We start from the raw sequence: 26,475 nt of genomic DNA on the forward strand, positions 1-26,475 counted from the left end.
TTGTCATTTTGGATGCCTCCAGTAAAGCCATTAGAGAAAACTCAATTTGTAAGCGTTGTCCCACAACATCTTTCTTCTGGCTACGAGTTAAAATATTAGTGATGAGGAGACAGGAAAAAGAACCCATTAATTCTGTAGACTCAGGTGGTTTCAAGGTGACTTTTGAGCTTATGATGCTCCACGGTTCTAAAATCCCTTGCCTGCCCATAACCTTGGGGAAATTCCACTATACCTTCGAACTGCTAACTTTACCTTGGATTCTGGAGGCCAAGCTCAAAATAGGGCTAAATAATCAAAATTTCTTCCAACCGCCATGGTTGATCTTGAATGAATAAATAATATTATATATTTGTTTTTGTTTTGATATAGAAATATTTTAAATTTCTCAAGAACGAATGAAATTAGTGCTCCAGAAAAGTCTATGGCCTTTTCCCTCAAACTTCTCCATTGATGGGGCGCCTGGGTGGCGCAGTCGGTTAAGCGTCCGACTTCGGCTCAGGTCGCGATCTCGCGGTCCGCGAGTTCGAGCCCCGCGTCGGGCTCCGGGCTGACGGCTCGGAGCCCGGAGCCTGCTTCCGATTCTGTGTCTCCCTCTGTCTCTGCCCCTCCCCCGCTCATGCTCTGTCTCTCTCTGTCTCAAAAATAAGTAAACGTTTAAAAAAAAAAACTTCTCCATTGATAATTTTGCTTCTCACTGCCAACAAATGTAGTCCTCTCCATAGCCAAAATAAATGTTGGTTCTGCTTCCCACCTGAGGCTGCTCCCCTCCCCCGCTTAGTCCTCTCTACAGTTCTCTCAAACAACTAGTTCTTATTGGAAGCATTCTCTGCTCCCCTCCTATGCTGGTTCCAGTCTCCCAAGAGTTGCTTCCAATTTCCTCCCCAATACTAAGGGTCTTCTCTCACTGGGCACCTCTACTTTTCTATTTGTGTGTCAGTGACTTGATTTACGCTTTAGGCAATTTTGATGCATTCTTTCCTGCCACACACACCATGCATTCCTTACACACGTGTACACGCACACATTTAACACGATAGCTGTCAGGAGGGATCATGGAAGGAATTGTACGTAATAGCTAATTACTCTTTGAAAGACTCCTGCTACACTATTTATGCTAACATAGCATAAGACACTTTTGGAAGACGCTCTTCATAATGTAAATGGGTAAGAGTAAATAATCTTATCCAAAGAGAGAGAAAAGGGAATTAGCCACAACTCTGTGTTGTTCCCTCTTAGGCTCCACCTCTTAGAAACCTGATCAATGAATTTCCCCATCCACAAAACATTCATCCCTTCAACATGCTGAGCACCTGTTCTGTTACTGGCATTGTTCAGGGTACTGGTTTAGATTCTGCCATATGGGACGAAGGAGACTGATAATTTATGAGAGCAGTAACATCAGGCAGAGTCCAGAAAAGGTCTCTTTGGAGAGGTGACCTGTGAACTGAAACCTAAATGACGGGAAGGATCAGGGGAGAGTTTTTCAGGCAGAGGGAATGGCAAATGCAAAGGACGTGAGGTTGTAAGGCGCTTGGTGCCCTCTTTGCCCTCACGTCCCCGGAACCACTCTGCTTCCCCTCATCTAGGATGTCCTCCTCTCGAATGCTGTCCTAAGTGCCGTTTTCAGACCCAGGAGTATTTAGATGCCCAACTAGTCTTTCACAGACTTAATGCTATCTATGTGACCTTCAAGGGTTTAAAAGAGAAACAGCAATTCAAAGCAAGCCTGCATCATCTTTGACCTCATAGTGAAACATCAGAAACACTGATGACCTCATAGTGAAGTGTGTCACTTTTCCTTATCTAAGAATATACTCTTCATACAATATACTCTTCGTTGTGGAATATATACCCTTCATAGGATTTAATGCCAGGAAATAAAACTTCTTCCGAATAATGGTTTCCTTTCATTAAGCAATGGGTTATAGGTAACCTGTCCTTCAACCCTTTCGTTTTGGCTGCTGGAATCTCAGAGGTAAAACCTAGTGTCCCTGTTACAATAACAGCCCTGTCCGTGTTTTGTGGCATGTTCACCCCCTCCCCCATTTATTTCTCTTTGTGGCTTCTTATCTTTACTTTGTTTCATCTTCGTTCCCCTTTGTGAAAGTGCTTTTATTTAAGCTGCCTCAGACCTTTTGGAAATAGATGATGTATAAGTTATTAATCACCAGTGCCTTCTGGACACTCACAAGCAACTTCCTCATTGCAAAAGCTCACGTGTTGCCTCGGTCCTAGTCTTACTGTCTCTGCCACAAACGTAACCCAGTTGCTCGTCCCTTATGAACCTGTCTCCCTTTTCCAATCTCTTTTGGGAAGATTACTATAAATATGAACAAAGTTGGTTAAAAGCAACTCTACTTCCTTGGTTTCCTGGCAGACTACAGTGTCCTCATTTTCCTTTTAACACATTTTTTTTTATTCTGACCATCTTACGTATGAATGTGTTTGTGTGCATGTGTGCATGTGTACGTATGTTCATGTGTGTGTACATGTGTGTGCACTTCAGTTTCCTCCTTTTCCCTCCTGCCCACTCAACGCAGATATACTTCAGGATTCTCTTCCAGGCTTTCTTCACTCCCGTCTACACTTTTTTTCTTGGCAATCACCTACCACTGCTGCTTCTAAGTAAAAGATTTTCAAATTGTACTTCTAGCCTCAGCCTCTCTCCTGAGTTCACATTCCAAACTCCCTGGAACCACTTGAACATCGGAGTCCAAATGAGGCCCTGTAGTTCTTTTACCCTCCCAACCCTTAAATCTCCTCCATAACATCTAGGCCAAGTGCGCCACCGTTGGCAAGATTTTCCCTCTTTGCAAATGCTTCCACCAAGCATTTGATAGCAACCTTATCCCCTTTCAAAGCAGCCCATCTAACTAAGCCGGTTTTGACCATTAAAAAGTTGTTTCCAAGGGACGCCTGGGCGGCTCGGTCAGTTGAGCATCCGACTCTTGGTTTCAGCTCAGGTCATGATCTGACAGTTCCTGAGTTCAAGCCCTGCTCTGGGCTCCACACTGACAGTGCAGAGCCTGCTTGGATTCTCTCTCCCTCTCTCTCTGCCCCTCTCCTGCTCTCTCTCTGTCTCTCTCAAAATAAATAAACATAAAAAAAATTTTTTTATTGTTTCCAGTAGGATGGAAAAATCTATTTCTATGACATGTGCCTGCCGGTTCTAATACTATTCTTTATTTTAAATTTACTCATTTTGAGGGAGAGAGAGAGAGAGAGTACACACAAGAGGGGGAGGAACAGAAAGAGACAGGGAGAGAGCAAATCCCAAGCAGGCTCTGCACTGAGAGCCCAATGGGAGGCTCAAACTCATGAACTGTGAGATCATGACCTGAGCTGAAACCAAGAGTCAGAAGCTCAGCAGACCGAGCCATCCAGGTGCCCCTCTGACGCCATTCTTAAAAGTGTAACATTAAGAGCTAAGATGAACTGAATACCAAACACGTGCCAGGGCCACTGCACATATTATCTCTTTACAACTCTGCCATGTGGCTTTATTATTCACATTATATCACTGGGGCAATTTTTAATTAACCTAATTATTCACATGAGTCTCCTCCAAATGGTGACATACACATATTCTCTAGGGGAGCTACTCTATTTCAGGTTAGGAAAGTAAAAAAGTGCCTCCAATCACTTTCTTTAAGTTTATTCATTTATTTTGAGGGAGAGAGAGAGGGAGAGAGAGAGAGAGAGGAGAGAGAATTCCAAGCAGGCTCCACAATGCAGAGCCCGACATAGGGCTTGAACTCATGAGCCGTGAGGTTGTGGCCTGAGCCAAAGTGGGATGCTTAACTGACTAAGCCACCCAGGCTTTTTAAGTGTATTTATTTATTATAAATAAATTATTTATTTATTTATTTTGAGAGAGAGAGAGAGGGAGACAAAGAGAAAGAATGAGCAGGGAGGGGCAGAGAGAGAGAATCCCAAGCAACCTCCATACTCTGCACTGAGCCCAATGTAGGGTCTGATCTCATGACCCTGAGATCAAGACCTGAGCTGAAACCAAGAGGCAGATGCTTAACCAACTGAGCTACCCAGGTGCCCCTCCTCCAATCACTTCTCACATGAACAACGGATTTTGTTAATTTTACCATCTGTATTGCAAACCTTTAACTATGGTGTCCAGAGGAAAGAAATTCAAAATAACATTCCAGTTGTGGTTTGAATATGCAGAACAGAACTGTCACCAGCTTCATTCTAGATACTATGGGCCTGTGCTGACCTAGCCTAAGAGGAGACCTGCCTACAGAATCAACCAGGCTTTTAACCAACGGCCTACTCAACAGCTCCTAGAATTCTGATGGGTACAACAAACTGTTTCTTAATTGTACCTGTACTACCCAGACACATAGGCTCAAATCCTTCACGTTGGCCTTGAGGTTCCTTTTACATCTTCTAAATATCATTGGTGACCAAGTCGTGAAGGCTCGGAGTTGAACATGTTCTCACAATGTCATCTTCCTACTGCCTCAGGCTGGGCCTTTCTCTGTTTCCCAGTCTAGGTTCAGCTTTTCTCACCTGGATAGCTGCTTCCCTCCAGCTCCCCGCTGTGTAGACCTGATGAAGACAGCTCTTACCCTGCACTCCTCCCCACACTGATGTCAATGCCCACCGGTGTCTGTCTCCTTTCTGGCCTTATCATCCTATGATTTCCTGCATGTACTATATACTTCTGGGAAACTGTGCCACGAAGTATTTTTCAAGTTCTGCACCTTTATTTACACTGTCTTTGAGCCTGGAAGGCCTTTGTTTGCTTGTTAGAATTCTATCTTTCAGTAACTTGAGAAAACGTCACAACCTCTATGAAACTTGTGCCAGATCCTGGGTCTGTCCATCAAAAGTTAGTCTGAAGTTCCTGAGTTCTCATGCACTTTGTGTCTCTCCTAGAATAGAAGAGGAATAGCAATATGCATACATATTTCTTTTTTCAACTGCTCTTTAAGCTCCTTACATCTTAGCTATGGCTTATTTCATTTTACTATTCCCAGATACAGAATAGGGCTCTAATTTAGTTGCAGTAATTACAAATGAGGAGGCAGGAAACAACAACAACAAAAACTGAAACTAATGACTAGCTGAACCTGAAGAAAACTTGGCAATCTAATGCAAACACTTGGAAAATCAGACTCACACCCGTCATATTTACAGATGCCCCAAAAGAGCAGTCTCCATTATTCCCGCCTGCCTCTGATTACATTTTTTTCAAATTGTGGGCTCTACCCTCAAGCACAACAACTCTTTCCTCTTCCCTGAGATTTAACCAGGCTAGAATTCCCAGGGCTGGTGGTCAGAGGCCAGCACACTAAGTGTCAAAGTTGATTTTGTTTGTAACCAGCAGCATCACTGATCACCTTTGGTGATCCTACTAAACCGTAAAAAAAATCTACATTCCCTTAAAAATAATTGCAATGATAATGAGCAGAGAATCTTCTCCAAGCACACTTGCCACTCCCTTCAAAATCTTAATAAATAGTTTGGTCATGAAGTCATTGCATTGCCCTACTGCTCAATAAAACAAAGCTGAACATGTGTATTTATTCATTGCTGGTATTTTCAATCAAAATGCAAAGGTCTCTTTATGTCATAAAAATAAAACTGATTTTATATAAGATGGACTTAGGAGTAGTTATATTTAAAAAGAAAAATCTGGAGTTTTTTTTTTTTTTTTTTTTTTTTTATAAATGTGAGTGAATTTTGGTATTACCTAGAAGAATTTTTAACTATTCAACATAACCTCTTATCAGGTCAAGAAAAGTGCTTCACATTTTTTCCTTCCTGGAATTAACATTTATTTAATGAAATTCTACATCATAAAACATCACTTGCATTACTCAGATGTTCAGTCAATGAAATTACTGAATTAATGAAAAAAAATTACCTTCTTAAGATCAGGTCACATGAATTCACAAAATTGGAAGTGGTTACATAATATAGCGGAATTACATAATAATGTATTGAATGGTATTATACTTTAAGATATAATGAGTTTTTAGCTAATAGTCTTGTTTGCTGAGCCCAGTCTTCCTTTTACCTGACTTTCCTTCTTATCTCATTGGTTCTTCCCTTGGTATTCTACAGTGTGCATATTTTCTTCCTAAATGCCTGGCTATGATTACAAAGGCATCAGGTCCATTGTTTTCTCATATCAACCCACAGACAAAAAGAGGAAACACACACATACAGTCAGACACTGACACAGAAAGTTACCTCTTCAAAATATTAAACTGTGAAGACAATACCAGTGTGTAAGGATTCTCTACCTCTTGGTTATTGGCATTAAAAAATGATACCTAAGTATACCTTCAACTAAATCCAGCATTTATACAACTATAGTTGGGTCATTAGGCATTGGATTTACTAAAGATAATTTAGTCTAAAATATTTCTTCAACAGCTAAAACTCAGATTACTGGACATGAGCAGGTTAAAACATGGGCTCTAGTGGCTTGAATCAAAATTGCCAATATTATTTACTCATAAACTAACAGAGATATGAAAATCAGGCCAGTTTATTCCTGACTACCAGGAGAGAATAAAACAGCAGGGTGGCTTTGTTTTATTTTATTTTCCTGACAGATTTAATATTTGAGTGCTTGCTCGGTCTTAAGTTTCAGGCAAAAATTATGTAACTATCCTAAAATTATATAAAATAACGTACACACCTATTTTCTATAAAATGTTAGGTGTACAAAAAGAATGGCTACTCCTTTCTCTTCAATTTATCTATTTAGAAATACTACTTATATTACCAATCATACCAGTTATAATAAAAAGAGAGAAAAAGGGAAGTCAAACGTCACGTTTCACCCACACAGTAGGTAGAGAAAAAAATAATACTGCAATTCACACTGGAATATCTAATACTCTAATTTACATCAGAGTATTTAATACTCCAATTCAAAATATAGCATTTAGTTGGGGATAAGTTTGTGAGTTATATAGGTCACTGTATTGCTTTATACCATGTCTCTGTCTTAATACCCTCATAAAGAGCACTGGATTTTCCTTTGCTTTTAGGTAAGTCTTGATCATCTAAACTCATAGGGCACAGGAAAATTGTGTATGGTATGGTAGTGCTGAGTAGAAATAAATTGAGAGAGAAATAAGTTCAAATCTCAAATTATCACATATAGTTACTTATTAGCAGCCCAGATGAAGGTTTAGTGACAAGCAAGTTAAATTCAGTGGCTGAAATGAGGGTTTAGCTTACCTTCAAGTTAATTCATCATAATGTTAATGTCTTTCATTACTGTGCATAGGCAAGTTAACTGTCTTTTCATCTTTTTCTAGGGAGGATTTGAAGTCTCTATCTCGATCTTATAAATGATATCAAATCTTCCTAGATCAGGATACATCTAGTTGCTAGATGAAGAGATTACCCTAATAATTTCAATAAGTAGGTGTTGAAGATGGTTTTCTTTCTCCAAAATCAAATGTAACTTTTTTTTTTTTAATCTGAAAAGAGTGTTCTGGATTTCATTTCAATTAACTATGTTATAAAAATATTATCAAAGAAGGAATGTCAATAGTATCAGGAGAAATTTTATGATATTTTTATTGCACAGGAAATATGGATCTATGGTATCACTCTCTCTGATTCCCTTTTCTCACCCCTCCCCCAACATTTTAATATACCTTAATTTATATTTTGATGATCATCCAGGGTAATTTTTAAGTGAGGAGGGGAAAAGTCACAGTATAGATGCGTATAGACATTTTTTTATGTTAATGAGGGACAAATGGGAGTTGGGGTGGATTCACAAAGAGTATTAAGCTTCCAGTCTTTTGTTGTTTGGATTGTGGAGGTGGTGGTTACATCATCCACCAGCCAGAACCACTTCCTGCTTTCCCTTCCCCTTATCTGAGTCTGCTTTCATTAGGGGTAGAGAAATCTTCACTTTGAGGTCAATTAGCCTAAAACTGCTAAATCCTAAGGAGATCCTTACTCATTACTTCCACCTTGTATTTAGTTGTGCCTTTTAAACACAATGGTCAGTGCTCACTAGATAGAAGCAAAACAGTAAGCTGAAGAATTTTATATATAAAGTCCTTATAGAAAGGGGCCACGTTTAATTAATTTCTGCATCCAAAAATCTTATCACAGAGTGTGGCATGTAGTAGGTACTCAACAGTGTTTATGAATGAATACGGATGTTCATTTAACCGGTTGGTTAAACAAGCTGGTCAGGAAAGGATAACACAGCAAACACAGAGAATAACTTCAACGTTAATAAGGACCCCATTAGTTAAGACAAATACTGGCAAGAAATTAAAATCCCTTCAAGTACTCATCATCTACATGATGCTTCTTGGATTAGTTTAAATTATCTAACTCTAGTACAATGTCTAACACTTGCATAGTCATTGCCAACATTGGAAACGTTTTTACAGACATTATTTCACTTAATACTTCCACATTTTTGAGGTATATACTATCAGGTCTTCAATTTTATAGATGATGATACCAAGGCTCAACAAGGTTAAGGCTAAATCTCTGGTTATTTGAATCCCAAATCCGGGCTCATTCCAAAAAGAATTACCTTCTCTGCTTTAAACAAGTCTCTTTCTTTCAAGGGCAAGTTTCCACATGCTTTTTTACATCTTCTAAATTAAATCACACAGATTACCACTTTTCAGATAGCAGACTTTCAAATATTTGTTGATTTTGACTAACTGAAGCCTGAAAAAGTGGAAGACATGAGAGAAATGGGGTGGAGACATGGGTTGGTTTTCCTAGAACCAAAACTGACTCCTAAAATCTCCAGATCAGATAGCCTTCCATAATATACCAAAACCAAGCCCCAGCCTCTCACTGAGACTAGAAACAGAGACAGTGTTGTCAACTTTAACAGAAGGGTTTTCACTGGATTTAACTCACGATACCATTTGGAAGACCTGAGAAAATTGAAGAAATGAAATAAACACTTACCTGCTCATTTCATTTATGTCATAATTTCCCCTGGGTGGTGTCTGTTTTATTGTAATGTCATGGCTCTTGAATTCTAACCTTTGTATTTCAATAGACAATCAGCGGTACTATGAAAAGCCTGTGACCTAATACAAGGAAGTAAATATTTGCTTTGGGAACTACATTCATTGTCTGTAATAAAATTATATTTATTGACACAGATATTTTTAAAAAAATCTCAAACACAAAGTTTAAGAAATTCAGAGAGATTTTAGATGTTTATTACTCATGCTAGAATTTCAAGTATGAAACATTTATATAATTTCATGAAAAAACTTGCATATCTAGTAAAGAGTAGAGCAAGAATTCAAATCTAGTTTTATTTGAAACAAGATTTCCTGTTCCACCACAACTTACTGCTTTTCCTATTGGGGCCTCCCATTCTATAAATTCCAAGTTTGTTGATTCTTTTTTACTGAGGTTTTACTATATTTGATGAAGGGGCACCAGCAGTAACATAAAAGTTTACCCTTTTTAGGTAGTTTCATATCTAAGGGACTTCACAGATTTTTCAAGCTAACTACTCAGGTTTTTGAAACCAAATTTGTCAAAAGTCATAGGATTTAAAAAGTCAAAACCAGGAGCTCAGTAGAGCACTGAATCTTGTGAAACACTATATAGAACTCATTAAGAGACTAGATTAGCTTCTCACCTTTTAAATATTTAAATTTTACCTCCAGCTGAAAATTTGAGATAAGATTCCAATCTGATATGGTTGTATAATTCAACTTAATTGATTTCATTTTGATGAGAAACTTCAATTAATGCCCTGTATGACCTCCAGCTACTCTTATATTTCCCTTTAATTTCCTTTATCTCAGGAAAACTCAAAAGTTCTACAGCATTGGCAACTGACAAAAGCAATCCATGAAAATCCAGGAACTTATCATGTAGTAAGGTGTGTGTATGTGTATGTGTGTGTGTCTGTGTGCGTGCGCGCGTGCATAGCGCCCAAGCAGAAAAACAGCAGATCCTAACTATTAAGTGACTCTGGGCTTCTGAAAGGGACTGTACACTTTGGAAAGCCCAGGTTCAGTGGCAGGTGACCGTACGTTATGGACACCACAGCAGCCCTAATCCTGTGGCTGATCCATCTCCAGATTTTGGTGATGTCTCCTCCACTCAAGCTGAGTTGGAGTCTGGTTCAGCCACAACCATCTCAGTAGTCTTTGCCAAATGTCCTCTGGGTTACTAAGCACTTCCTTTTTTTGTGTGTTTCTGCCACATTTAAAAATTAACATTAGCACTCAAATGAATAAGAAAAATGTACCAGAATACCAAGAGAAAAAACGGGCAAAAGACTTGAACAAGCTATCCTTAAAGACCAAAAGAAAAAAATAATTTCTTTTTGACATGTTAAAAAAGCTATTAGCATTATTAGTAACAAAAGAAATAAAAGTTTGAAAAATATTTTCATTTATCAAGTTAGCAAAGATTTTTCAAAAGACGATAGTATGTTGGTAATAGTATGTTGTTGCTCTAAGCATCAAACCTAGACAAAAAAAAAAAAAATGCTACACAGATATACAGACAAAATTCAGGCATAAGGATGTACTTCAGTTACAACAATAAAATATGGGAAATAACATAAAAATCTAAAAGTAAAACAATGACTAAATAAATTAAAACATCCATAAGTTGAATTATTTTGCAGTCACTAAATTGTATTAAAAATACCAGTGTTTTTTTAAAAAAAATACCATTTTTAATTTCCTGGGAAACACCAAAGTAATATTATTTTTTTTTTAAAGTAAGTATGAAGTTCTACAATGTGATTCTACTTCTTTAAAAAATAGTACACATTGTGCATAGTGGTAAACTACTGCGTATTTTCAACAGCAATTCTTTAGGCATTGGGATAATTATAAGTTCTTACTACATGCCAGGCATATGTTTAGCACCTTATATACAATGCAATAAATTTATGCTTGCAAAAATTTTAGGAGATGGGTTTTATCCCTGTTGTATATCTGAGGAAACCGAGACCCCGATCAGGTAAGCAACTTTACCACAATGACAAAGCTCTTCCGTGGAGAAACCAGAACATAAACTAAGGTCAGCTTGACCCAAAGTTCCTGCTCACCACGTCCATGTCTCTGCCCACAGGTAATTTTAATTTTCTGTTTCATATATTTTTATGTGTTCTAGGGGACCTAAAATAAGCATATAATGCTTTTATAATCTGAAAATAAATCCGTAGTTTAACTGCTGTATTAAAAAGATGCAGATTCACAAATGACGATTCTAAAAATTGCTTCCTCCCAAGATGTGGGACCATGAACAGGATCTTTAGGAACTCAAACTAATGGGGTAATGAGCATGAGCACTCCTTTTAATAAGTGTAATCCCAAAGACTTTTGTGAGCCATCTCAATTCTGCAAAATGTATTCATTTAAGAAATACTTGCTTAACACCTACCTTTTGCCAGGTATTGTGCTAGATGTTGGCACAATAGTAGGAGGACCAGTCTGAAGGACTTTCTTTGGATATCGGGAAAGTTTTTGGGGGATAAGTAGAGATGGGAAGAGATAGAGAAGGTGGCAAGACTGTCAATTTAACACTGGAAGTCCTGGCTACATACATCTAAGGTTTGTTGTTTTTTTTTTTTAATCTTTCCCTAAAAACATATAGGATTCCTGAGGATCCAGGACACCCCCGTAAATGTCATAAAATGTGAAGGCTCTACAATGCATTCATACTTTTACTCTAATTATACTAGTCAGATAAGCTAAAATGTTTTATATGTATATATACATACATATATATATATATATAGTTTTTAATGTTTATTTATTTTTGAAGAAGAGAGAGACAGAGTGTGAGTGGAGGAGGGGCAGACACACACACACACACACACACACACACACACACACACACACACAGAATCCGAAGCAGGCTCCAGGCTCCAAGCTGTCAGCACAGAGCCCAACGCGGGGCTCGAACTCACAAACCTCGAGATCATGACCTGAGCCAAAGTCGGACGCTCAAGCAACTGAGCCACCCAGGCGTCCCTGAACTAAAATGTTTTTAATATCACGTAGCACTATTCTCATCCACAGGCTATACACTAGTCCTCACATTTGCCCTTCTGGGTGGTACAGTATTTTCATTGTTAAGGAAGCAGAGTTGGACCATCAGAAGGATTCTTAGCAGAAATGCAGTTGGATGGATTTCCATCCTCTTGGCTCCATACTTCTTTGTCCATGTCCACCTTCCATTTTTCAGGAAAAGCGAATGTCTTTCAGCAAATGGACTTCTAATGTGAAGGCCACTGTCTCTACAGTTGTAGATTAACAGGCAAATGTTTTCTGACTTTTTAATTTATGAGTCAATCAGATTTTTTATCGATATAGACTTAGGTTATTTACTTTTATGTGGCTGTTATAATAAGATCAAACGAGTAAGAATACATATATTATAATTAAATACATATATCTCCTTGTCTACAAAGTCCCAAGCCCTAGTGGTAGGAAATGTTAAGGAATGTCATTAAGCAAAAGTATAGGAAGTCCATAGGAATGACAATAATTTAGATTTTCAACACTGAGTTCAAATAAATTTAGACCCTATACGAAGATCCCTAAAAGTAAAGAGATACCTATTTGCGAAGGAAAACCTGGGATGCCTTAGAATTGAACACAGACAGCAAATTAAATCTCCTTGTTAATTCTCTTCCATGGGGATTAAACACCAAGGAATCATTGAGAAACCAGAGTAAAAAAGGTCTAAGTTGGAACAATAGATTCCTTATGTTGTTTGTATATTAGGTGGTTTTCTTAATCTTTCAGACTACAAATTTAGGAGGAAGGATAAGGGTCCATAGTTCTGAGATCAGCTGTCACTGCCATGGAGATTCATCCTATTTAATACATGATACCATCCAATCTTTTCATAATAACAAACACTTGTTTCATCATCTCCACAAATCGTAAACTACCCTTCCATGGTTTCTCTAACTACAGTTTTTCAAGATTACAAAAATACTGAGTAAATCTACTCTCCAGTGAGTGTACTAATTACTGTTTTAGTTCATGCTAACAGAAGAAATGGCTTAATAACAGTAACTTAACTGAAGGAGGTCGAACTGCTCATTCATTTAAACTGAGTACAAATCATCTTTGTGTTAGATATCAGTGCCATAATGTGTATTTCATGGATACCTGCTATTATTACTTAGAGACTTTAGCAACACAATTTAAAGTGTTTCAGTTTCCAAAATTATTTAATACCCGTAATGCGACCAGGAGGAAAACATTATTTTCCACTACAACAGTAAAAACTGTTTCTCTTTTCTCCAATTAAATGATTTCGGAAGGATGCATTACCCGGAAAACCGGTATGTATGAACGCCGGAAATGCAGATGATATCTAGTCTCAGAAATGTTTATTCTAAACGGGAACTAAACTATTAGATTTCTCTCTATTATTTATGATAGGCTTCCCATGATGGAAATAATCTCCCTGTAAAATAATCCAAAAAGAAATTGGAAAAAACAACAACAACAACAACTATGGGAAGGTTGCAAAGTTCCCTAGACAAACCTTTCCAGAGACTCTTTTAGAAGGAGGCATTTTTCGAAGGGTCAGGGAGGTTTAGGAAAACTCTGCCAAGGAGCCAGGGTCAGTCTCCCCGGAGCGACTAAGATTGTCCCAGGTGAGCAGCGTCCGGGACTCCGGATGGAGGCAGAGGACGCAGGGCGGGTCCCCGCACAGCGGGCATCTTTTCGGCCAGGCGACCCCCGCTCAGTCTCCAGGACCCCAGCGACTCCCAAGGCTGGCGCGGGCTGCCCGGGACGCACTGCCAAGAGCCTCCCGCTCCCGGGGAGCATCCCCCCTTCCTCGGCTTCCGAGGCCAGATCTGTCCCTCCGCCATCCTCCAGTCCTCCGACATTTTTCACGGAGACCCGGAGGCAGGGAGAAGAGGAAACGGCCGAGTGTCTGCATCCAGTCTCTGCCGCAGCACCAGAAGAGGAGAGGAGGACGGAGGCTGGCGAGAAGATAGCTATTAAACTGTGATTCCATCTCCAAAAAAAAGAATCACCATCACCCCCAGCAGGGGAGTCTCGGATACACCCACCCGGACACAGGCGAAGGGGTTGGTGGGCGTTCCTCCTCCTGGTCCCCTCGGTGCCTGTGAAATCTACCCTAAACCGTGCACACAAGAACTCCCTTTCCTACGACTAACGGGAGAGGAGGAACAAAAGAGACCCCCACGCCCTATACACACACACACACACACACACACACCCCACTCAGATATCTGACCGACGCTCAAGGTATGCATTTTTTGCAATCCCTTAGGCTTACACCTTCCCCACCTGGTTAGTGCATTTACCCAAAGAAAGGAAAAAAAAAAAAAAAACCCCACTCCGAGGTGATCGGTCGAACGGGCACTGTTAATTTCACATTCGGTTTTCTAACAAACGACCACAAAAATCCCGCAGGATCTCGCGCCCCCGCGGGGTCTCTGCCGCCCCCGGCCCTCTCTGCCGGCTGCCCGAAGGCGCCCAGCCCTCCGCTGCGGACCCGACCGAGGCTTCCCCGGGCGGGCCGGACGCTCGCCCAGCCCCTCCGCAGCAGCTGGAGGGCGGCGAGCGGACCGCGCGGTGGCAGCAACGCGGGATTCAACTTCCCAAACCTGCGGCGCGGCCCCCGCTCCCTCCCGCGGCGCCGCGGCCGGCGCCGAGACCCCCGCGCCCGCAGCCACCCCCGCCGGGGCTCCGGCGGTTGCACTCGCCGCCCCCTCTTACCTTCACCTCCCCCAGCCACCACCTTTTAAAACATTCATCCCTCGGTGCAAAGCAGACATTTTGATGTCATTTACTTAGCACCGCTCGGTTTCAGAAGCAACATCTTACCCCGTCGCCTGGAGGTGTGGGCAGCGCACCGATGGGTCCGGGGGCGCAAGGCTGGGCTGCTCGGTCCTCTAGCGGAGCGGGTTTGCTGCCATCCGCCCAACTTCAGCACCCAGCGGGCGAAGAGAGAGGGAGAGAGGCGAGGATGGAGGGGAGAGGGGAAGGGGAGGAGGGAGGGTGGGCGGGGAGGGAGCTGGCGCCGCTCGGCAGCGCGCATGCGCCCCGCGGGCGGGCGCAGCCCCTCGCCCGGCTCGGCCCGAGGTGCCGCTTCTTCCCCCGGCGCGCGGCCGCGTGAGTCACGGCCCCGCCCCTCCCGGTGGCCCGGCCCCCGCGCGCTCGCCTCGGCGCCGCGCCCACGGTGCGGGGGTCTGCGCGGAGCTTCGCCGGAGCCTCGGGGACCTGGGAGCCTTCCTTGATTGGAGAGGCTCAGCCTCCTGGGCTCCCTCAACTTCACGTTCGCCCGCAGCCCGCGTTATTTTCTCGTGCGCTTTAGGAGACTGCTGGAAACCAGAAGCGTGTCTTTTAGGAGGGGAAAAAAGCGCTGCAACCGTGGGGTCCCAGGGGAAGCAGTCCCTGCGGGAGGGTTCAAGAAAGTGGGGGGTTAAGCAAGTTTTGCTCCCCAAAGGACTCGACTGTATGAAGAGTTCTTTGTTGACATCGGCACCCAGAAATCTGACCCTTTTGCCTTTAAGAATTATTTCAGATCTGGTCTGGGGCATGTATTCTGTCTCGGGCGTCTGGACCAGTGGAGCCAGAGTTTTGAGTGAGAGAAGGCGATGACAAGGCAAGAGTCGTGAAGTACTAACAGAGGTGTTGATGCTAGGGGCTTGGAATATCCTTTGGGGACAGCTAGGTAGCTATCAGGTCTGATAATTGTTCCATTCGCTAGCGGAGCCCAGCTCGGTAGTGAAGAAGCTTTGGATGCTTAATGCATCATGAGCGCTAGATTGCATCTCTGATGATTAAATTGAAGTGTTTGTGAGGGTGAATTAGGCAAGCGGGTGTCTCTCTTGAGATGTGACATCTGTGGGAAGAGGAGTGAGTTCCTGGCTGGAATGATTAGGCTTTTTTCTTATACCTACTTAAAACTGATTACTTGTAAATATATATGATTTCCCATTGCTTGTGTTCTTCTACATTCAAACAGTGTTAGCGTTATTTCAAGCTCCCATACTGAACACCCTCCTGGCCTCCTCCCTCCTCACCTATACAGGAGTTAAATAGGTCTCAGGGTTTGCTCCCTGGCCTCCTTTCTCTAGCTACATCATAGCTTTGAGTGTTAGTGCTCTTCAAAGTGTATTCCCTCCACTGGGGTTGGTCTGCAAGTTGTTCCTTATTGGTCTGTAATGAGAGAGGAGTATAGAAATCCAGAGTTACATTTAGAAACTTTCACAATAATTTGACATTGCCTTGGCATCCAAGCATATTAGTCCGTTGTACCTTTGTGTCTGATTTTATCTGTAAAGTAATTCATTTTTGTTGGATTTTACAAAAGTATTGGTCCACGATGCAAAAGATAAATGCAAAGTTGTTTTCAAAACAAAAGTTGAAAAAAATAAAGTGTCATGGTTTGAGCAGCCCCAAATTCTATGTCCCTCCCGGATTTATATCTTCAGTCCTGATCTTGCGGAACTCTGTTATGTTCTTAACTACCTTTATGGCTCCATTTGAAGAATAATTATACTAGTTTATATTTATTGAACCATTACTGTGTGTTAAGTTCTGACCTAAATGTTTTACATACGCTTCTTATTTTCTCTACAAGGTAGATGCTATTATTATGTTCAACAGACATCTTAGAAGCAGAACTCCAGATATCGACCCCCTCCAAACCTTAGAAGCAGAACTCCAGATATCCACCCCCTCCAAACCTGTTCCTCTTCTAATTGTCCTACCTAGTTACTCTTGTCAAAAAATTAGAAGTTATCTTTGTTTTGTCTCCTTTACCCCACATCTAATTAATTAGCAAGTCACCTCGTCTCGACCTCCAAAATATATCCCCGATTCATCCACATCGCTCCCTCTCCTTTGCTACAACCGTGGTCCAAGCTTCTTTCGTCTCTCACAGGAACTACCACAAAAGCCACCAATTAGTTCCTCCTCCACAGCCCAAAACAACACATTCTCTGAACAACAGACGAGTGATCTTTTAAAAACATAATCCCATCATGCCATGCTTCTGCTTAAAACTCTCCAACGAGTTTTCATTGCACTTTAAATACAATCTCTAACCCTTACCGCTGCCGAGAAGGCTTTATGTAATCTTGTCCCAGTCTAGTTCTCTCAGACCATGTTCCCATACACCACAGCTATGTGTGGCGTAGCCCCATCAGCCTATTTCTTTTACTTTCTTGAACAAGTTTAGCTTATAGTACTTGCTGTTCTTTCTGCTGAAATCCTCTGCCCCCAAATCTTTAGAGTAGACTCCTTAATATCCTACAGGTCTCTGTTTAGGTATCACCTACTCAGGCTTTACCTAGCCACTCAATGTAATCTTCCCCAGAGTTCTTCTCTCTTGTATCTTCTTGCTTTATTTTCTTCCAAATACTTTTCATTATCTGAGTCAGCTTGCATATGTTGACTTGTTTATTATCTCCTTCTCCCCCCTCTAGAATAATGTACCTCAAGAGCTTTGCCTACACTTTTCACTCTTTTATCTCTAGTGCTCAGTACAAGACTTGGCACATTGTATATGCTCAGGATTTAGCAGATGAATTCATGATTGAATGAATAAATAACACGCTTAAAAAAAAAGCATTCTTTATTTTTTTCTGATGCTTCTTTTTCTTGGATCCTCATTGCTGCGTATGAGAATCTGTTGTTTCCCCCGAGTGCACAGTCTACCTTGTTTCCTCTGCCCGCTCTATCAAAGATCACTCCTTGCAATGTCACACATGTAAACTAGATGCCAGAGGAATGTTCCCAGAACCAACTTTATAACAAGCTCAACAACAACAACAAAAAGAGAGAGAGAGAGAGAGAGAGAGAGAGAGAGAGAGAGAGATCTTTTCCTTCCATGAACTTCTCTAAAATGTAATAATGGCTGTGGCTGTTTGGGAAATTTTTTGCACCTGTGTCCAGCTGGCTATTCAGTCAGTAATTTACTTGCTGAAGTCAAATGTAACTTCTTGGTGACTTTCTTTCACAGTTGCAGTTTATTGTGCAATCCTTTACGCATTAGCCGGAATCTTCAATGACAGTGTTTTAGGAACTGGATGTGTTGCCTATGCTCTGAATGTTGAAGAGATGGGTGGAAGTGACCACAGGTTTAATGACCTTCACCTCACAGAGTTTCACCACTTGTGGTCTATGTGCATATCTGGGTCTTAGGAAATACCTGCAACACCAGTGCATCAAATAATGATTAGGAGAATAATTCAATTCAATAAACTTTATTAATGTCTGCTATATGCCTGGTATTATGTCTTCAAGTGGTTTTTTTTTTTTTTTGCAAAAAATGTAAATGTTATATAAAATTATTATATATGAGTCAGAAATGGATTGCAGTTTATTTTAGCCATGGGGATGCCTTCTCTTTGTGCAGAATTTCAGAACTCCTTGAGCTTATCATTATCAAGCAGCTGTGTGGTAACTATGAAAAGCACTTTTTGATCATGATCATTTCCATACCATTACGAATGCATTTTTCAAGTAGAATCTGGATACAGCAGCAGATTTTGGTATAATGACTTCATAGTAAGGGAGACAGGAGATTTGCAAGTAAGATATTTGCAGACAGAAGATATTGGAAAAGGACAGAGCATCAAAATGTTTATAGTACATTTATTCATAATTAGGGGTATTTGTCATCATTAGGAGAGTTGAAATATACCTCAGTGAGTTTGGTAACCTTAGAAGGTTATTTCAGTAAGAAATTATGTAGCATATTTACATTTTATTCTCTCTTTTCCAACATGATCATTTATTTAACATCAACTGTTCTACCTTTGAAAAGCAGATGGAAAAGGAAGAAATTTGCTTGGATCTAGGAAACACTGCTCCATCTAGGCAAACTTCTCCAGAGTAGAGCTGGAAAGAGAGTTAAAATAGGACTCCTTAAACACACTTTTTTCTTTTTGGTAAACAGAACTTACCATGTTTCTCCAATTGATTCTAATCAAACCTCAGAGACAGGTTCTTCTCGGGGAACTTATTTAGATGGAAGCAGTCTGATTCCCAAATACGTAGAATGAGATATAATTAACAGTTTTACATTTTATATGTACTTTTTAAAACATAAATCATGAGTTATTGAAATTTCTTTAACTTATCAGAATTAAGCTTTAAAAGGCTCAATATTATTGTTAGAATGGCATTCGTGCATTTACACCTCAACATAATTGGATGGGTCTGTGGAAGCAGATATAAAGACCATTTTTTATTAGTTATGCTCAATTTTGTATATCATAAATTCGCTCAACATAGAGTCAAGTGTCAGTCACCCCAAGTACTTTACAAGTGCTCATTTGATGGGCCCTGCATGTTCACATTGTTTGGTTCAACGGGTCACTCATATAATGTTGGACAATATTACTCTGCTCTACATGGAAAAATAACAAAATGTTTATTTCACCTAGAGAGCACAATAATGGTCCATTATTACAGTCAGATTCTTTGTGAATGGAGAAAAATGTCAGAATTTAGTGGTCTACGTTATGTTATCTTGAGATCTTTGAGGGCTCCTAGGTGATGGTAGCTGGATTGTGGACCAGACTTTTGCTTTGTCAGACCTATCTCCAGGGTCTGACGAAAGTCAGGGGGAGAGAGACAGTGGTTTGATTTCACGGTAGTTTCTCAGGTCTTTACTATGTTCTGGTTTATGGCAGAGCAAATTCAGAGATGCAGAAAGTTAATGAAGATCTTTGTGTATATGAGTATTACGTATACAATCTAGAAGGGCCCAGGTGACTAATTTTTGAGTTCCATATTGCAACATACTTAAATTGCAAATCAGAAACCTGTACTCACATTGTCAATTTTTTGCTAAAGGCTCTATGGTTTCTTGATTTCCTGTGAACTAGTTTCAGAGTATACACAAGTCTTTCACGGTGTCACCTTAAGTCTTCACATTTGAATTTAAGTAGAATTGACCTAATACTGTGCATGATTGCCCATTCAGTCTCATCCATCTATTAATTCATTCACCCACTCACTTAAAGGGCTCTTAGGAAATGTCTGTCCTGGCATTGTGGGAAATAGAAATACAGTGGAAAATAATATTCCTCTCCTTGACATGAATTTATAATCCAAGTGAGATAGGCTTTTACATACATGAAGGAACCAGAAGAAATCAATGAGAACACTTGAGATAATGTGGTATTATTATTTTATTTCTTTCCAGGAGGTAGGGCAGAGAATGATGAAAAAGGAAATTGCATGTTTTATAATCAGAACTCTCAACTGCACAGCATAGAAATTGCAGATGATCAAAGTGGCCCATTGAAGTACACACTGAAAACTTTCTTTGTATTACATGGAACTAATTTTGAATGGCTTTGCAGATTTGAAATAGGAATTCAAGGAAGGAGGGATTTAAAATACAATATTCAAATAGGAAGTTACTTGTTAAACTTTAAGTTGACAGCCACTTAGAAAATACTAAGCACCTTCAATGTGCACGGCATTGTACAGGGCTCTGGGGAGATTGCAAAATGAGTCAGAACATAAGGAATAAAGTAGTGAGTAGCGCAGAGTCTAGAGAGATCATGCTCAGCTCAGTGGTTATAGCTGACTGTGGCTTTTCGGGTGATTGGCAAAGAATGAGAGCCATTTGTGTATCTACACTGAGATGTGTGGAAAGACATTTGGGTTGCAAATCAATATGGCATCATGATTGTGTGTTGTTTCAGAATAACAGGTTATGTATGGGAAAACTTGATTAGTATCGCTTACTTATATAAAGTTACTAAGTTTTAAATGTAGATCGAGGCTACATTGTGGTGTGTGGGGAGGGGGTAAGATGTTGGGTGTGGTAGACTGGTTTCATCTCCAAGTCTAGTCACTTGCTACTAATGTGTTGCACGGGATTCTGAGGCCAAATCTGAGATAAGCAAGAAAGATGATTGTAATTTTCAACACTGTCTGATATGCTGTTGGTACATTTATCTAGTATTTGAAACCTCTATTCTAGTTAATAAGGAGTCAAATGATTTTGAAAAAGAGGAGTTGTATATAGTCAGGATAACAGTTCTTGAAGAACCCTCAAACTGTTATTTTTTCTCCAAAATTGGTATTCAGAGAACAATGAATTCACTTGGTCAATAAACTGGGATAATGGAAATTGATCTGTAAATTTCTTCCTTGGGATTTGATAAATACACTGGCATATTGAAGGCTCTGTAAAGCTCCTGGATTACACAAAGCTAAAATGGTGACTAAACACATGAGAAGATTCTCTTTCTTTTTCACAACTCCCCCCCCACACACATGTTATTTACACACATACACACATACATGTGGTATCAGTCATCTCAACTTTATTGATTCTCTGATATAAAATTTAAACAAAGTTAACTTTAGTTTTAGTTCTAGTTAGTCATAAAGTCTTAATCAGGACCTTTTCCACACATAAATGTACCTAACTTCTATTTTTTTTTTTTTACATTTATTTATTTTTGAGACAGAGAGAGACAGAGCATGAATGGGGGAGGGGCAAAGAGAGAGGGAGACACAGAATCGGAAGCAGGCTCCAGGCTCTGAGCCATCAGCCCAGAGCCTGACGCGGGGCTCGAACTCACGGACCGCGAGACCATGACCTGAGCTGAAGTCGGACGCTCAACCGACTGAGCCACCCAGGCGCCCCCTATTTATCTTTTTAATTCATTTGGCCAATATATACTGGGCATCTATTATGTGGCTATCTGGCAGGCTGTGTTCTAGGCACTGGAGATACAGCAAGAAACAAAACGAACAGAAATCCCTAGCCATCGGGGGCCTATAGTCTAGTGATGGAGACAAAAATCAAAGTAAATAAGTAAAATATAGTAAATTAGGTCATTATAAGGTCTAAGGGGAAAAACTAAGTCAGGAAAAGGGGATAGTATGTGTGCTCGTGAGCTGGAAGGGGTTCTGAAATTATACATAGGGTAGGAAAGAAGGCCTCACTGAGAAGGTGAGTCAATCTGTGAAGGAAGCAAGAGGTTGAGTTCATGGCTATCCGGAGACAGAACATTCCAGCAGAGGAAAAGATAGTGCATGGGCAGGGCCCTCAGTGAGAGCGTGTCATGGGAACAAATGGACATCAGTGAACAAATGGAGGGAGTTGTAAGAGATGACGTGAGAGAGAGGAGAGAAGGTACTCATGCATTGCCTTGCAGCTCAGGATGTTGGTGTGCACTCTGGGTGAATCGGAGAGCCATCGGAAGGTTTTGAACAGAGTGCCATGGAAGACAAGCTCTAGTCTTTGAGAAGGTTATTTGCAATGATTATAAAGGACTGCTAAAGATCGCTAAGAAAAAGACGACAACCAAATAGGCCCATTCTGGCTACTTACCTGAGGATACACCAAGCGGGGGGCAGAACAGAAGCCAGGAGTGGGATTTGGAGGCCACTGCTGTTAGCCAGGAGGAAGGATGACCGGGGTGTGGAGCAGAGTCACAGCAGTGAGAGTATGAACGAGTAGGAAGATGCTTGATACGTCTTCAAAGTAGAGTTTACAGGATTTGCTGACTGTTTGGATGTGTGGTATAAAAGAATTTGAGAAATCAGGGATGTCTCCACTGGTTTTGGCCTGATCACAGAAACTTTCCTTTAATAATGATGTGCTTGACTTCCTGCTTCCAGAGTCCGCCTATCCCCACAGCTGAGACTAATAAATTACTATAAACAGACTTAACCAACAGTTTGGGCAGGGCCTCTTGGTCCAAAAAACCAGAGGGATTCCAGAAAGGGGCAGTGCAGAGAGATCGACCAGCCTCTTAATGCTGGTGCAGCTCTAACCTTGAATCCTGAACCTATGCTTCAGAACTCCTTTTTTTTTTATTCCCTTTGCCCTGAATGCCTCCTTTTGTTGTCACTCTATTACCCAAGTGTGATGAGGTCCTGCTTCAGTGCTGCACTATCCGGTACCCACTTCCCAAATCTTTGATGCCCGCCACGTGCCCGTCCGGTTTTCGGTCTCTTTCCTGTTGCCGAATCTATTGACGACAGAGATCTGCCCGGTGGCCGGGACATCTGCCTGTTGCCGTGGGTTGGACCTCTCTAATGCTAACAACTTGCCACCTTGGCCTGGCCCTTTTCTTGTTACCGGCTGTCATCAACCCCGAGAGTTCTGTGACCTTTCCTATGTGTTTGGTTCTTTCCAGCTCCTAAGATAATTCATTCATTTAAAGACTCGTTCATTCTTATCTGCATTAATGCATTCCAATGAACATTTACTGGGTGCTAATTTTGAGTCATCTATCTGAGACTGTAGATAAAAGGTGAATAATATTTAGACTCTATTCTCCATGTCCTAGAGAAGCTCCTAGAATCTGGGGAAGGACATGGGCTAATGAGGGACACAGACACGGAAACAATATTTACAGCGAGTTGTGATAATTGCTCTCAATCTCTAATCATCTTTTCAAAATGGAGACATTTTACGGCTAGACAAAAAGCATGGTGCAGTGTTTTTACAGACTGGAAGTGGAATGAATCTGATCGAGGCTGGAGTTTCTGTTCTCCCACTCACTGGCTGAGTGACATTGGCAAGTGAATTTACCTCTGATACTTCAGTTTCTTCGTCTTTGAAATGGGAATAACAACTAGATGTCTTCTAGGGTTGTTGTGAGGGCTACATAAGATATTCATCTAAAGTGCTTTATCATTGTTGCTGACACATACCAAGGCGTAATGTTTTAGCACGTCTTCATTTTCTTCTCTTCCTCCTCCTTCCTCCCTGGCAGTCTAAGTGGGTGCAACAGGAACACAGGAGGAGAATCCTTGGCACTAGGGGGAAACTTTTCTGATCCCAGGGGCCTGGGTTAGAGTCCAGGGCTCTCAGAGCCCCTGCAAGGATTTGAGTCATAACATCGTTTAATGATTGCCTAGGTATTGGATCATCGCCCCCGTGAGAATTGTCTCTTGTGGGCGGGGACTTTGCCTGCTCACCCTGCAGCCCCAGCATGTTACACAGTGCTGTGTAGGAAGAAGTCCCCAATAAATATTTAAAAAAAAAAAAGAAGAAGAAGAAGAAGAAGAATGACAAGGCTTCCCAGTGGTGGTGCCTATTAAATTAAACTTGAAAGGAAGAATTCATCACATGAAGGAAGAATAAGACCGTTTCCAGTATTCAGGAAAGTGTGAGCCGTGTGCTGAGGCCTAAGACCTTTAATGTACTCAGGAAGCCTCAGGTCTGTTGGCGTCATCTATCTGCCTGTCTATGCACCGCATGAGCTCTTGAATTCTGAAAGGTGGGCAGGAGCTAGATCAAAAAGGACTTTGTATGTATAATAACTCAAGAGTTCAGACCTTTCTCTGGGATGCAGAGCACAGAATGCTATGAGGTAGGGCACTCGAGGCTTTTCACGATCGGGTCCTTACCCCCCTTTTCAGACTTCTCTCCTTGACTAACAATTTACACGCCAGCAGCACCAAAATGTTTGCACCCCACCCCTCTCCCACCCCTCCAACATCACATGCTTCTGTTTCTTACTTTCTTTGCTTATGCTGTGTCACCATCTAGAATGTTCCCATCCCCTCTTGTTACCAAAGCCCTCACTGGGCCCCCGTCTCCTATTATTCATGCTGTGGCCCAAGAGTCACCAACTCCAGAAAGTCTTCTGGCTTGCAGGATGCTTCCCCAGTCATTAAAGTTCACATCCGATGAGTTCACATCCAATGGGTGTCAAGCACTCTTTCCCTTTGTATCTATAATTTGATTTAATCCTTACAAGAACCCTATAAAATAGGTACTGTTATCCTTTTTTAAATTGAGCAAACAGATATACTTTCTTATTTTGGGTTTATTTTACATTTTGTAGATGAGCAAACTAAAGCTTAAATGATCCAGGGTTAAAGACTGGCTGAGATTTGACACCTAATGTAAGGGCTACAATCCCCACTATCTTTGAACTTGAACATTAATTACACTTCACTGCTTAGACAGGGTCCTATGACCCCTCCTTGTCTATGTAACTCTTTTTTTTCTTTTTTTTAGCAGTCTCAATCTGATAGAATATTAAATTACACAGTTTTCATGTTTCAGTTATAGTTTGAAATCTTTCTGTGTCAAATCTCTTTTTCCCATTCCTTGACGATATCTTGGGCAGATTCCATAATTATTTGGTCACATTCCATTATTAAACTCACTCCAGCCCAGTTTAAATTATTTATTTATTTATGTTATTTATTTTTTTTCAAAATTCTTTTTTCTTTCCATTGCAGGACAGGCTCTTGGCACAAGGGGCTTGGAATGAAGATTGGGCACACTCTGTTAACTCATTCCCCCACCTCTTCTAGCCAGGCCCCGGCTTCACTGGGTCAGAGGGAGCAGGGGAGGAGAAATGTAGAGAAAAGGGCAAATCTCTTTTTATTTAACTGGTTTTGGCCACAGTTATTTCCTCATTGGCTGTTTGTGCTTTGGAAACAGACACTAAATGGACTGGCGTTTTCATTTGTATGGCACCCATCCAGATGCTGGCTGTCGGTGAGCGCACGCACACATGGGTTGTTAGGATGGCTGTGCAGGGACTCCCACTGTATGGCCTCTTATACCTGAGATCCAGCTACTGCCCCAGCACTGTGGTCACACTGGTTTCTGTCACTGGCGGTCTCACCACAGACGCTTGTTGCTAAATTCTTCTCAATAAGTGGGCAGCCCTTTTGGCTGGGACTCCAGCAAGTTGGCTCCAACACAGGTTAGATTTCATGATTTCTCACATAGTCATGAGAAAGTCACAGAACCTTGCTATCCCAGGGGATAGAAAGTGCAGGAGACTATCCTGACACCCATAACTCTCTGCCCTGCCATCCATCCACCCACCCATCCATCCATCCATCCATCCACCCATCCTTCCATCGACCCAGTCATGGCACTGATAAGTAAATCTACAACTCAAATGGATGCCTATCAGGGTACTGAAGGAGATGCTCCTCCTATAGCAAGCATCCCTAGTCTATTGCTTTTGTCTTAAAAATATTTTATATATAAAATATTCATAATGAAGTGTGCACGTACAGTTTAATGAACACTAATAAAAAGTAACAACCAGGTATTTGTCATTTTGAGAATGAAAACATTTCCCAGTGCCTAAGAAATCCCTGAGTATACTCCAACTCTGCATTATGTGTGAATTTATTCTTATACATTAAAAAACAGAATTTTAGTGCATGCATATTGTATTCATTTTCCATTACTGAGATAATAAATTACCACAATCTTGTGGCTTAAAACAATACAAATGGATTATTCTTACAGTTCTGTGGGTTTGAAGTCTGACGCGGGTGTCACTGGGCTATAAAATCAAGGTGATGACAGGGCTGCATTCCTTTCTAGATGCTCTCAGGGAGAGCCCATTTCTTACATTTTCTAGTTTCCAGAGGCCACTCACACTCCTTGGCTCACGGTTTTCCATCTTTAAAGCTAGCAATGTTGCGTTTATTTGACCCTTCTTTTTTATTTTTATTTTTAATGCTTATTTACTTATTTTGAGAGAGCAAGTGA

The 26,475-nt window shown here is 41.0% G+C and overlaps 1 protein-coding gene across 1 annotated transcript in view; it reads right to left on the bottom strand.

Moving 5' to 3' along the window:
• The window catches only part of RGS17 (regulator of G protein signaling 17), a 90,912-nt gene extending 75,917 nt beyond the window's left edge, over nucleotides 1-14,995 (bottom strand). Inside the window, exon 1 of the mRNA XM_049653104.1 lies at nucleotides 14,835-14,995. The gene's annotated coding sequence lies outside the window, so the exon portion shown is untranslated. The remainder of the gene's footprint in view (nucleotides 1-14,834) is intronic.
• Nucleotides 14,996-26,475: the final 11,480 nt, after the last annotated feature.

This window comes from Panthera uncia, assembly GCF_023721935.1.
Source record: "Panthera uncia isolate 11264 chromosome B2 unlocalized genomic scaffold, Puncia_PCG_1.0 HiC_scaffold_24, whole genome shotgun sequence".
Classification (NCBI taxonomy): domain Eukaryota; kingdom Metazoa; phylum Chordata; class Mammalia; order Carnivora; family Felidae; genus Panthera; species Panthera uncia.